The sequence below is a fragment of the Artemia sp. Qi Xiang Cuo genome, chromosome 18 (assembly GCF_049724085.1).
Source record: "Artemia sp. Qi Xiang Cuo chromosome 18, ASM4972408v1, whole genome shotgun sequence".
In the NCBI taxonomy this organism is placed as follows: Eukaryota; Metazoa; Arthropoda; class Branchiopoda; order Anostraca; family Artemiidae; genus Artemia; species Artemia sp. Qi Xiang Cuo.
The window spans coordinates 48,479,713-48,489,619 of NC_142811.1; positions in this window are offsets into that span (position 1 = coordinate 48,479,713).

Genomic DNA, 9,907 nt, shown 5'->3' on the forward strand with positions numbered 1-9,907 from the left:
AAACAATGGGCAAAGTTTATAACTTGCAGCCCTTCCCCCGGGAACTATGGGGGACTAAGTCATCCTCAAAGACATATCAATTAGATTTTCGACTATGCTGAACAAAATGGCTATCTCAAAATTTTGATTGGGTGACTTCGGGAAAAAAATGAGCGTGGGAGGGTGCCAAGTTGCCCTCCATTTTTTTGGTCACTTAAAAAGGTTACTAGAACTTTCCATTTCCGCTCGAGTGAGCCCTTTCACGATATTCTAGGACTACTGGATCGATACGATCACCCCTGGGAAAAAAAAAAAAAAATAAATAAACGCGCATCCGTGATCTTTCTTCTAGCTAAAAATACAAAATTCCACATTTTTGCAGATAGGAGCTTGAAACCTCTATAGTAGGGTTCTCTGATACGCTGAATCTGATGGTGGAATTTTCATTAAAGTTCCATGACTTTTAGGGGTTGTTTCCCCCTTTTTTCGAAAATAAGGCAAATTTTCTCAGGTGCGCAACTTTTGATGGGTAAGACTAAACTTGATGAAAATTATGTATTTGAAATAAGCATAAAAATCTAATTCTTTTGATGTATTTATTAGTATCAAAATTCCGATGGTTAGAGTTTCGGTTACTATTGAGCCGGGTCGCTTCTTACTTACAGTTCGTTACCGCGAACTATTTTATTTTTCTTCAAAACGTGTCTCTAAATTGCTATTACTACTGGCTAGCGTTTGTCCTTAACTAGGTTGCCCCTAAGGGGCAAACCTAGATGAACATACTGTATAAAAGATGCCACTTGGTTCACAGTAATACAGTGTTATATTTGAAGTCAACTTCAAAAAACGCCTTCAAAATGCTTTGCTATGTCAACTTAAAAGGCACAAGTCCACCGCTAATGAGGAAAGCTAATGTTGACTTTGTGACGCTAACTCGAGGTGTTGAACGTGGCACACATGTCTCATTTGCGTAACAACCAAGTATGAACACTTTGGAATAATGCGCTTACGCACTATCAATGCATATGCGTATGCATAGCAGGCATTAAAAACTGCACCAGAAGTACTGAATTTGAACTGAAAGGTCGTAGAATTCTGATTTTACTTGACAAAGAGTGGTTTTCATTGGCTGTCAGTGATGCTATGACTAAAGATATAAAATACCACTTTTACTTCAGTGGAGAAGACCTCTTATTAGCTGCGAGTGATGTCATTCGATCACTTTCGTCCAATCGAAGACGATTTTATGATCCTTCTGAAAAATGCATATGGGCACTGGTCCAAGATAGCGATACTTGTGTGTTCTATTTAAAAAAAAAAAAATGGTGACTCCTTTAGACCATGTTCTCCACGTTGTAAGTCAAATGAAACTTTGCTTTTCGTTTGACTCACGAGGATTGACAAATATTTTTAAGGGAGCTAAAAAAAACCCGTTTGGTAATAATTCTTTAAATCAAATTTTATTATCGCATACACCAAAATATGGGTTTGATCAATTTCAGCGATGAGGGTATTTTATTATTTTTATAAGTTGGTATCCAATGAAGAATCTTGCATTGATGATGCTACACTGCTGTGTGGTCTGTTTTTTACCAGAATCGGTAGCGTACCGTAAAAGAGAGTAACATAATTGAAACCCATAATTTATAGAATATCTTTTATCATATGCTTTTAAGTGGTGAGCTATACTAAACAAGAATTAAACGAATATTTAATCATGGCACTCGGCAGCATTTTCTCTGTTTTTGTTAATTCCTTCAACTATCGCAACAGATTAGCATAATCAAAATCAAAAACCGAGCCGCGGCAAAACAGATTTAATTTAAACATTCTGGAGCAAAAAGACGATGAAAATACCGCTTTTACAACATAAATGCAATGTAATTTTCAAAGAAAACCTCTCTTGTTCTTTTGAAACCTATTACTGTTTATAGCAGAAGACACAAGATTTAAACCGGCGCCTCCGGCTGGCGGCGTTAATCCAATTAAGGAAAAACTCGCAGCAAATTTTTGCGAATCTCTCAGTCCTTATTTATACCTGGGTGGTAACCAATTTTTTCTCATTAACTCACAAAATCAGGTCATTAATCAAGTATATTAGAATATCTGCGTCCTTTGCCTGTACACATTTATGTTCTTTGTTGGCCTAGTTCGAGCACTTGCCATTGACACTACTTGGGTCACTTTTGGGGGCGAGGGGAGAATTTGAAGAAACTGGCAAATCACAAGAAGCGTATAAGAAGTTGTAATGAAAAAAAAATAGATTTGTGGCACGCGCGGGTCCAAACACCGTCTCCAGTACACAGGACTCGTCTAATCCAACATTTTTGTTTATGCTTTTGTTTGTTACGGAAGGCTAATTTTCAAAACGTTTGCAGTGTGATTTTTCTGTACGATTGGCATTTCCCTAGTTGGTGTTGGGCTTTCCCTCACCGCGAAAATTTTCCCCCAGAAAATTCCCCCACATGGAAAATTGAGCAGCGGCAAAGAAAGTGTAAAATGGGTTCCTCGAAATAGCGATCAGCTTTCCTAGTGCTAACAAAAGGAGCAAATATCAAAAAAGGTTCTAGGGCAGGGACTGGTTGGTCTTTAATCACTTTCGACGTTTAGAAAAGGACTAGACACTTAATTTCTGGACGAACGAGCATTTTCCAAAGTTTCTACGACCACGAGAGGGGGCTAAGTAAGGGGAAGCCCCCTCCTTTACGAAATAAATTTTGTTCGTTTTAGGATTCAGTATTATTCTTTACTTTCATAATAAAGGAGTAGGCTAGAATTATTCCCAGAAATCAAGAGGGATTAGTTATTAATTTCTACCCCTCCCCCCGCGCCCACTAAACTATAAGAGAACCCTACTGTACAGGTTTCAAACTCTTATCTGCAAAAATGTGGACTTTTGTAGCTTTCGGCAAAGCGAGATCATGGATGCGTGTTTATTATTATTTTTTTTTCCAAATTACAAAATTTCATACAAAATTTCAAAATTAAAGAACAAAACTAAATTAAAATTAAAGGAAAATTAAAGGATAAAGAACAAAATTTCAAGTGTTTGTAGATAAGAGCTTGAAACCTCTATAGTTGCGTTCTCTGATCGTTTAGTAGTTGGGGAGGAGGACAGGTGCCTCAAAGGATGCATCTTAATACCAGGAAATCCTAACTCTAAATGAGCCTTCAGATAAATTCCGAATTAGTTCTAAGGAAGGGGGAGGGAGGTGTAGAATTGATATCTAATCCCTCTTGATTTCCGGTAGTATTTCTTGTCTATACCGGTTTTACGAAAGTAAAGCGTAAATATATAATAAGGCCTTTTCAACAAAAATTTCTCTCAAAAAAAGTTATTTTCAAAATCTGATGGGGGAATATCTAGAGGGGAACATACCCCACTCCGATTGTGACCCCTGGTTGAGTGTTAAAATCATTGTTTTCTCAAATACAATCTAATAGACTCTTTGGTACTCCTTAAACTTTAAGCAATACTCACCTGTTTCAAATATTTTTTTTATTCACAGGGGGGGGGGGAGGCCGAAGAACATCTGCTTTTTTCTGTCATGGTTGCCCTTCACCTTGGCTACTACAGTCCAGGTTTTGAGTGTTACAAAAATAAACCAAAAATAAACTGAAGTCCCACATACGGATACAAGATTTTCTTCGGGGGGGGGGGGTAATAATAATAAATATTGGTAATTTATATAAGTGTCCAGAGATTCAAGAAGAGTTTTTGAATTGTTTTGGTTGGGGGGGGGGATACGCATGTGTACGTCCCTGTTAAGTAGGATATTCCCTAGGATAGGGCTCTTCTTTCCTCTCTTACATTTCGTCAAAATGCATAATATTGGGAAAAAATCGCATTGAAAATGTGACTTATGCTTTGGAGGACCCCTCCCCTCTAGAACATTTACATTATAGTAGGTATGTACCCGGGTGAGGGCCTCTATGTCCAACACCCCGAAACACCGCAATTTTTTATTTTTTACTTTGATTTTGAATGTCTTTCATAAATATACGTTTTATTATCATGCTCGTTAAAACCCGACCTTACAATAAAAAAAAAGAACTTTCCCGGATAAATGCCTCCTCAGCTGAATAATGCCCCCACTACCAGCTATATAAGTGTGCTAGCCATGATGCTTGATCTTCATAATTTCATTCCTGTTACTAGCTATAATGGTACTAGCATCAGTGCCTGTTTTGTAGTATGGCTCTCCTACTGGCTATATATATAGTCTGTAATAGTCTGCATGCCTACTGAATTGTGGCACCCCCTATTACTAGTTATAGAGGCACTTCACTACATGCCTGAACGGTTTAATGGTATCCCGGCCATGAGCTGTTGGTGTGCTAATCTATGCGCCTGCTCTGTAGAAAAACACCATCACTACTAGCAAAAAGAGTGTTATCTGCTCTGTGGAATAGCACCCCTAGGACAATTTCTTAGGGGTCCAACAGTTCATATTTTAGGTGACCGAATAAAATGAACGTCATTCAGGAGCTACATCATCCGCTAATTGGACCGCTACTATCTACAAAGCAGTTTTCATTCTACTTTTTCTCAGCTGTCAAAATTACATGGAACACAATTCAGGTGAGAAGCCGCACCCAACTTCTGACTAAAGCTTCTTTGTTATTGATATGAACATTAATTAGCGATATTAGTCAAATATTGACGTTCAAATTAAGCCTTGATTACTAGTTGATGGCGGACGCAAACCACCGAAGGCTTGATATCTAAGCTAATGCTTTCGACGCTGATCTCGATTCATAATATAAATAGGATGGATTGGTCATTCCAGAACCAAGCCAAAATTCAGGATTCAATTTCCGGAGGAGTTTGAACCCAGTTGAAGAGGGGAGGCATAAATTATGACGAGAATTATTTTTCACTTGAAGTAAAAGGTCTATTTTTAAAATCTAGTTTTTCACACTTTTGGGAATAGGATTCAGGCCAAGTAATCACAATTAATAATCCCGTGTTTGGCCTGGGAGGTCATAATAAAGTGATCAAAATACAATGGTAATAATTGTTTTTAAAAGTAATTAGATTGCGTACAAAAACTCGTAATAACCTTATATTAACGTAGAACAAAATAGCACCGAAAAATGAAGATGAAAAAAAACTAGGGGACATCAGGAGATGGGATTATTTTATTGATTTGAAATAGGGAAATTGCCAGAGGGGACCACATACTTTAGTCTTTAGTGTCATTGAAGCTCCAGAAGATAGAAGTAGACCGTCACTCCCGCTTGAGTAAGCATTCCGTTTTACTTGAAAATATTATATATAAAACTTAAGGTTAAAGCTTGTGCAATTTGAGGTCACATTGACAGGCTTTTTTTTCTGCGACCTCTGATATTCTAAAAGACATCCTAGACGGTCAATCTTTTTGATCAAAAGCTTCCGTCAATCAATTGATTAAAGCTTGATTGACCATCTAGGAACCTGTTTGACGCTTGAGTCAAGCGTTGACGATGATTAATAGAAACTTTGAATGACGCAATCGATTCCTAGACGGTCAGTCATACTTTAATCAATTGATTGACGGAAGCTTTTGATCAAAAGGATTGATCGTCGAGGGAGTCCTTAAGAAGGGTTCAGGTTTGTCTAAACTCTCACAAATGGACAAATCACTTCCAACAAAGGATATCTCCACATGAAGGATTTGCGTGTTTGTCGGCAATAGAATCAATTGGTGTAGATTTAACAAATTGAAGCGTATCAGAATCCATCTTGGAAATCAAATATGGTTCTCACGTAATTATAACATTGAAAAATGAAAAGGAGAAAAAAAACTGTGTTGCACCTCACACTTTAGCTTTAGCTTTTGCACCTCACACTTTAGCTTTAGCTTTTGCACCTCACACTTTAGCTTTTGATGGCATAATCAGAAGCTATAGTGTATTTGGGACGCACAGGTTTGACTCTGACAAGAGTCCGAACAATTTTACGATTGGTGGCGTTACTAGGGGGTTAAGGGGCAACGACTGTTCCCGGGTGTAGCCTCTGAGGCGCAGCACTCCAAACTGAGTTGTTGTTTTTTTCCTATTTGATGCCGATACTATGATCTTTTTATGTTAAGGTAGTGGTGGCGGGGGGAGGGGGTAAAAACTGACATTGTTCGTGGGTGCTGAAAATCCTAGCTACGCCTCTGTTTAAGATTATTCTTGTAATTTCCTATAATTTGTCCAAGGTTCATTCCCAATAAGATTTTACTCGTACCAAAATTTATGTAGCACTAATTTTGGGAATCAGTAGAATCCAAACCCGACAATAAAAGAGCGTTGGACAGCGCCCAGAACTAGATCGAGCCGATTTCGACTTAGTTAACACCGAGCAGAAGAAAAATTTTTCATTGAGTTTTCTGATGGGCTAATGCCTGAATCTTATCAGGAGAGAGAGAGAGAAACTCCAAAGCAAAAGATCAAAAATCGGAATTACAAAAAAGTGAAACATTGAGAGGAGCTACCGGAGCTCTTCAGAGGCCAAGAAAATGTGTACAAGAGAAAAAAGGATTAAAGGAATATACGAGATCTAAAAGACAAATATATAGGATGGTTACGGTATTAGTTAATTTCATTGTTGAAATTATCCATTGCAAATGGTAAAATGTAACCACTAGTACCTGGTTTCAGAACAGGCTGAATTTCGGCATTGCTAAAATCTCATTGTCAATGGACCTTTACATAATTTGCCTTTTTTTCGACATATTTTTGCCCCCTTCCGATTGGCCGCAAGTCGAATTCCAGTTAAATCCCTCACCAAACTATATATATGAGACATACATTTTTTTTATTAACATTAAATGGTCAAGCCTTTTGGATTCTGAAAGTGTCCTAGTTCTTTGATTTTTCTCAGGGATCTAGCTCCTGTCAACTGATTTTTCTAGTAACAATGGAATAATCTCATAAATGTGGAATTTTAGAACATTATTAAAATTAAACAAAAATAAAGCTTCCCAAAAATAATTAAGATTAATTTGGAATTAGCTAAAATTTGATTATACGAATTAAAACTGTTAGTAATAAAAATAAAGCTTCCCAAAATACAAATAAAAATAATTTGCCATACTTTTTGTTTTGAAACAAACTTTGGCCTAAATTTTGATCTAAATCATTCCCATCCGGATTCAATACCCAGTTACTTATCTCAGCAGTACAACTTTCGAAAAATAAATAACGTAAATCACTGCTAATATATATATATATATATATATATATATATATATATATATATATATATATATATATATATATATATATATATATATATATATATATATATATATATATATATATATACAGCCGACGTCTTTTTAGACGTCGGCTGTTGCAAGCCAATAGCCGACGTCTAAAAAGAATGCAAATCAAGGCCAAAAAGAGCTATTTTTTGCTCAAAAAGAGTGCAAGTAAAAAAAATTGCGCATGCGCGACAGTCGCCATATGGTATTCCCTCCGAGGTAAAAAAGAGTGCCTTTCACTCGAAAAGTTGAAAACACTGCTCCTTGGGTTAAATACACTTCTGGCGAAGTTGCCAACTACTGATGTTTAAAGTGAATGAAAACTGACACCCAAAAAGAGTGATTTTCAATCTTCCGTGTCTTTTCTGAGGTAAAAAAGAGTGCATTTAACATAAAAGTGTGCAAGTTGGCAACCCTGCCGCGCATTCCCGTCTCTGGACACTCCCTTAATGAATTTTTAATGCAGAGGATATCCCTTTTAGCTAAGTTTTGAGTGTTTTAAGATGGTGTTCTTCATGCCTAAATGTCATCTACAGTTGTTCTTTAGAAAACTTTTGTGACTTTTAGTGCCAACTCAAAAAAGCTTAAATTTAGAGATAAAAAATTATAGAAAGTCAAAGTTTCAAAAAGGTACTTGTCTGTTATAGCGCCAAGTATAGCAGGTCTGTATGCAAAATGTGTTAGGTACAGTTATTTTGCATTTTATGAAGTAATAATTGTTTTCTAACTTCACACTGTCCAAATACTTTACCCCACCCACCTAATATGCAAATATATGACCCAAATTATATATTTCCCATCTATTCTGTCGCTTGTCTTTGTTTGTCTCACGCTAAGCTGAAAAAAACTAACGAAGAAACCGGTGTCGCTTAGCTTCTTTATGCATAGGCGCTATAACATGGGCGCCATAACAGACAAGTATCGTCAAAAATAACCAATATGAGAAATAAGGTGTATTTTTTAGAATTCTCATGGACAGTTTTACCAGCAATTAGTTTTAACAGATAGGGACTAAATGGATGTGATTTCAATTAGTGTGTCACATTATGAAGGAAGTTAAAAAAAGGAGTAAAAATACAAGAAGAAAGAATGATTAAAAAAAAAATCCGGGAAAGTGGAGGTAATATCGATGAATTGAATTTCGTATTTTTCCAGCAAAGCCTAGTCACGAACGAATGTTTAGTGTTTGCTTTATTTATTTTTTTAGTTTTTTTTTGTACATGTCATCGTATTGAGCAAGCGTGTTAGTCAAATCGATGCAACCACTGCTTCAAAGGTTAAAGAATATCGGAAGAGGGCTTATCCAAATGTAATTTAAAAATTCTACAGCACCAATCTAAAATAACCAAAGTGATTGTTTCACGGTGCAGTGCCAGTTTCTGCAATTTTATGTCACAAAACAATGATTTTGGCGAATAGATCCTAACTGCTACAGAGCAAAAATTCTAGAATTGCCGAATTTTCGGATGTTTTGAATTTCGTATTTTCCCGCAAAGGCTAGTCACGAACGAGTGTTTAATATTTGCTTTATTTATTTTTTAGTTTTATTTTTATTTTTTAGTACATGTCATCGGTTTGAGCAAGGATGTCAGTCAAATCGATGCAACCACTGCTTCAAAGGTTAAAGAATATCGGAAGAGGGCTTATCACAAAACAATGATTTTGGCGAAAAGATCCTAACAGCTACAGAGCAAAAATTCTAGAATTGCCGGATGCTTTGAATTTCGTATTTTTCTAGCAAAGGCTAGTCACGAACGAGTGTTTAGTGTTTGCTTTACTTTTGTTTTAGTTTTATTTTTCTTTTTTTAGTACATGTCATCGTATTGAGCAAGCATGTTAGTCAAATCGATGCAACCACTGCTTCAAAGGTTAAAGAATATCGGAAGAGGGCTTATCCAAATGGAAGAGGGCTTATCACAAAACAATGATTTTAATGAATATATCCTAAATGCTACTGAGCAAAAATTCTAGAATTGCCGAAATTTTCATAATCCCCTAATTTCACTGGCCACAATGTCATGCGATGGTACTATTGTCCTAGCATATACACACTGAATGGAACGGTCATAATATACTTGTAGAAATTATATTAAATTGACTGAAGTGGCAATTACTTCATGTGACTAAGTTGATTCATTTAAGGGTGTATTAATTTGTATATATTACCGGATGATTACATGCAAAATATTACGAGGTTGTCTGGAGCGTCAAATATATTTTTAGGCCAATTTTCGGCCAATTTTCGTGACGTTCCTGCACAAGTTCCTGCAGGTTAATAAAGAGTGGGAAGGCGACAAACTAGCCCCCTCATCTCCTTGCATTAGGTAGAATTCATTTGGACTAACCGCTACATATAGAAGCTAAGGGATTGACGCACTTCGGGTATAAAATTGAACATTAAATTGATATACTTACGAGCACATAGGTAGGACATCCCTAACAGGAAGATATTCCTAAAGGCTCCTAGAGATTGTTTGGATCATGGCGTCGAAATCCATCTTTTTAATTCTAGGGGAATGTAAGTACTTCTCAGTGGTAATTATTATTCTTAAAGTATTATTTTATGAAAAAAGTTGAGCTTTAAAATAAAGAGGGAGGGGGGTAGAGTACAAAATTGACCTCTAATTTAGAATAACCCTAAATACAACCATAAAAAAAATACAGGAAATAGAAATATTTGTCAAGTTTCAGTAAAG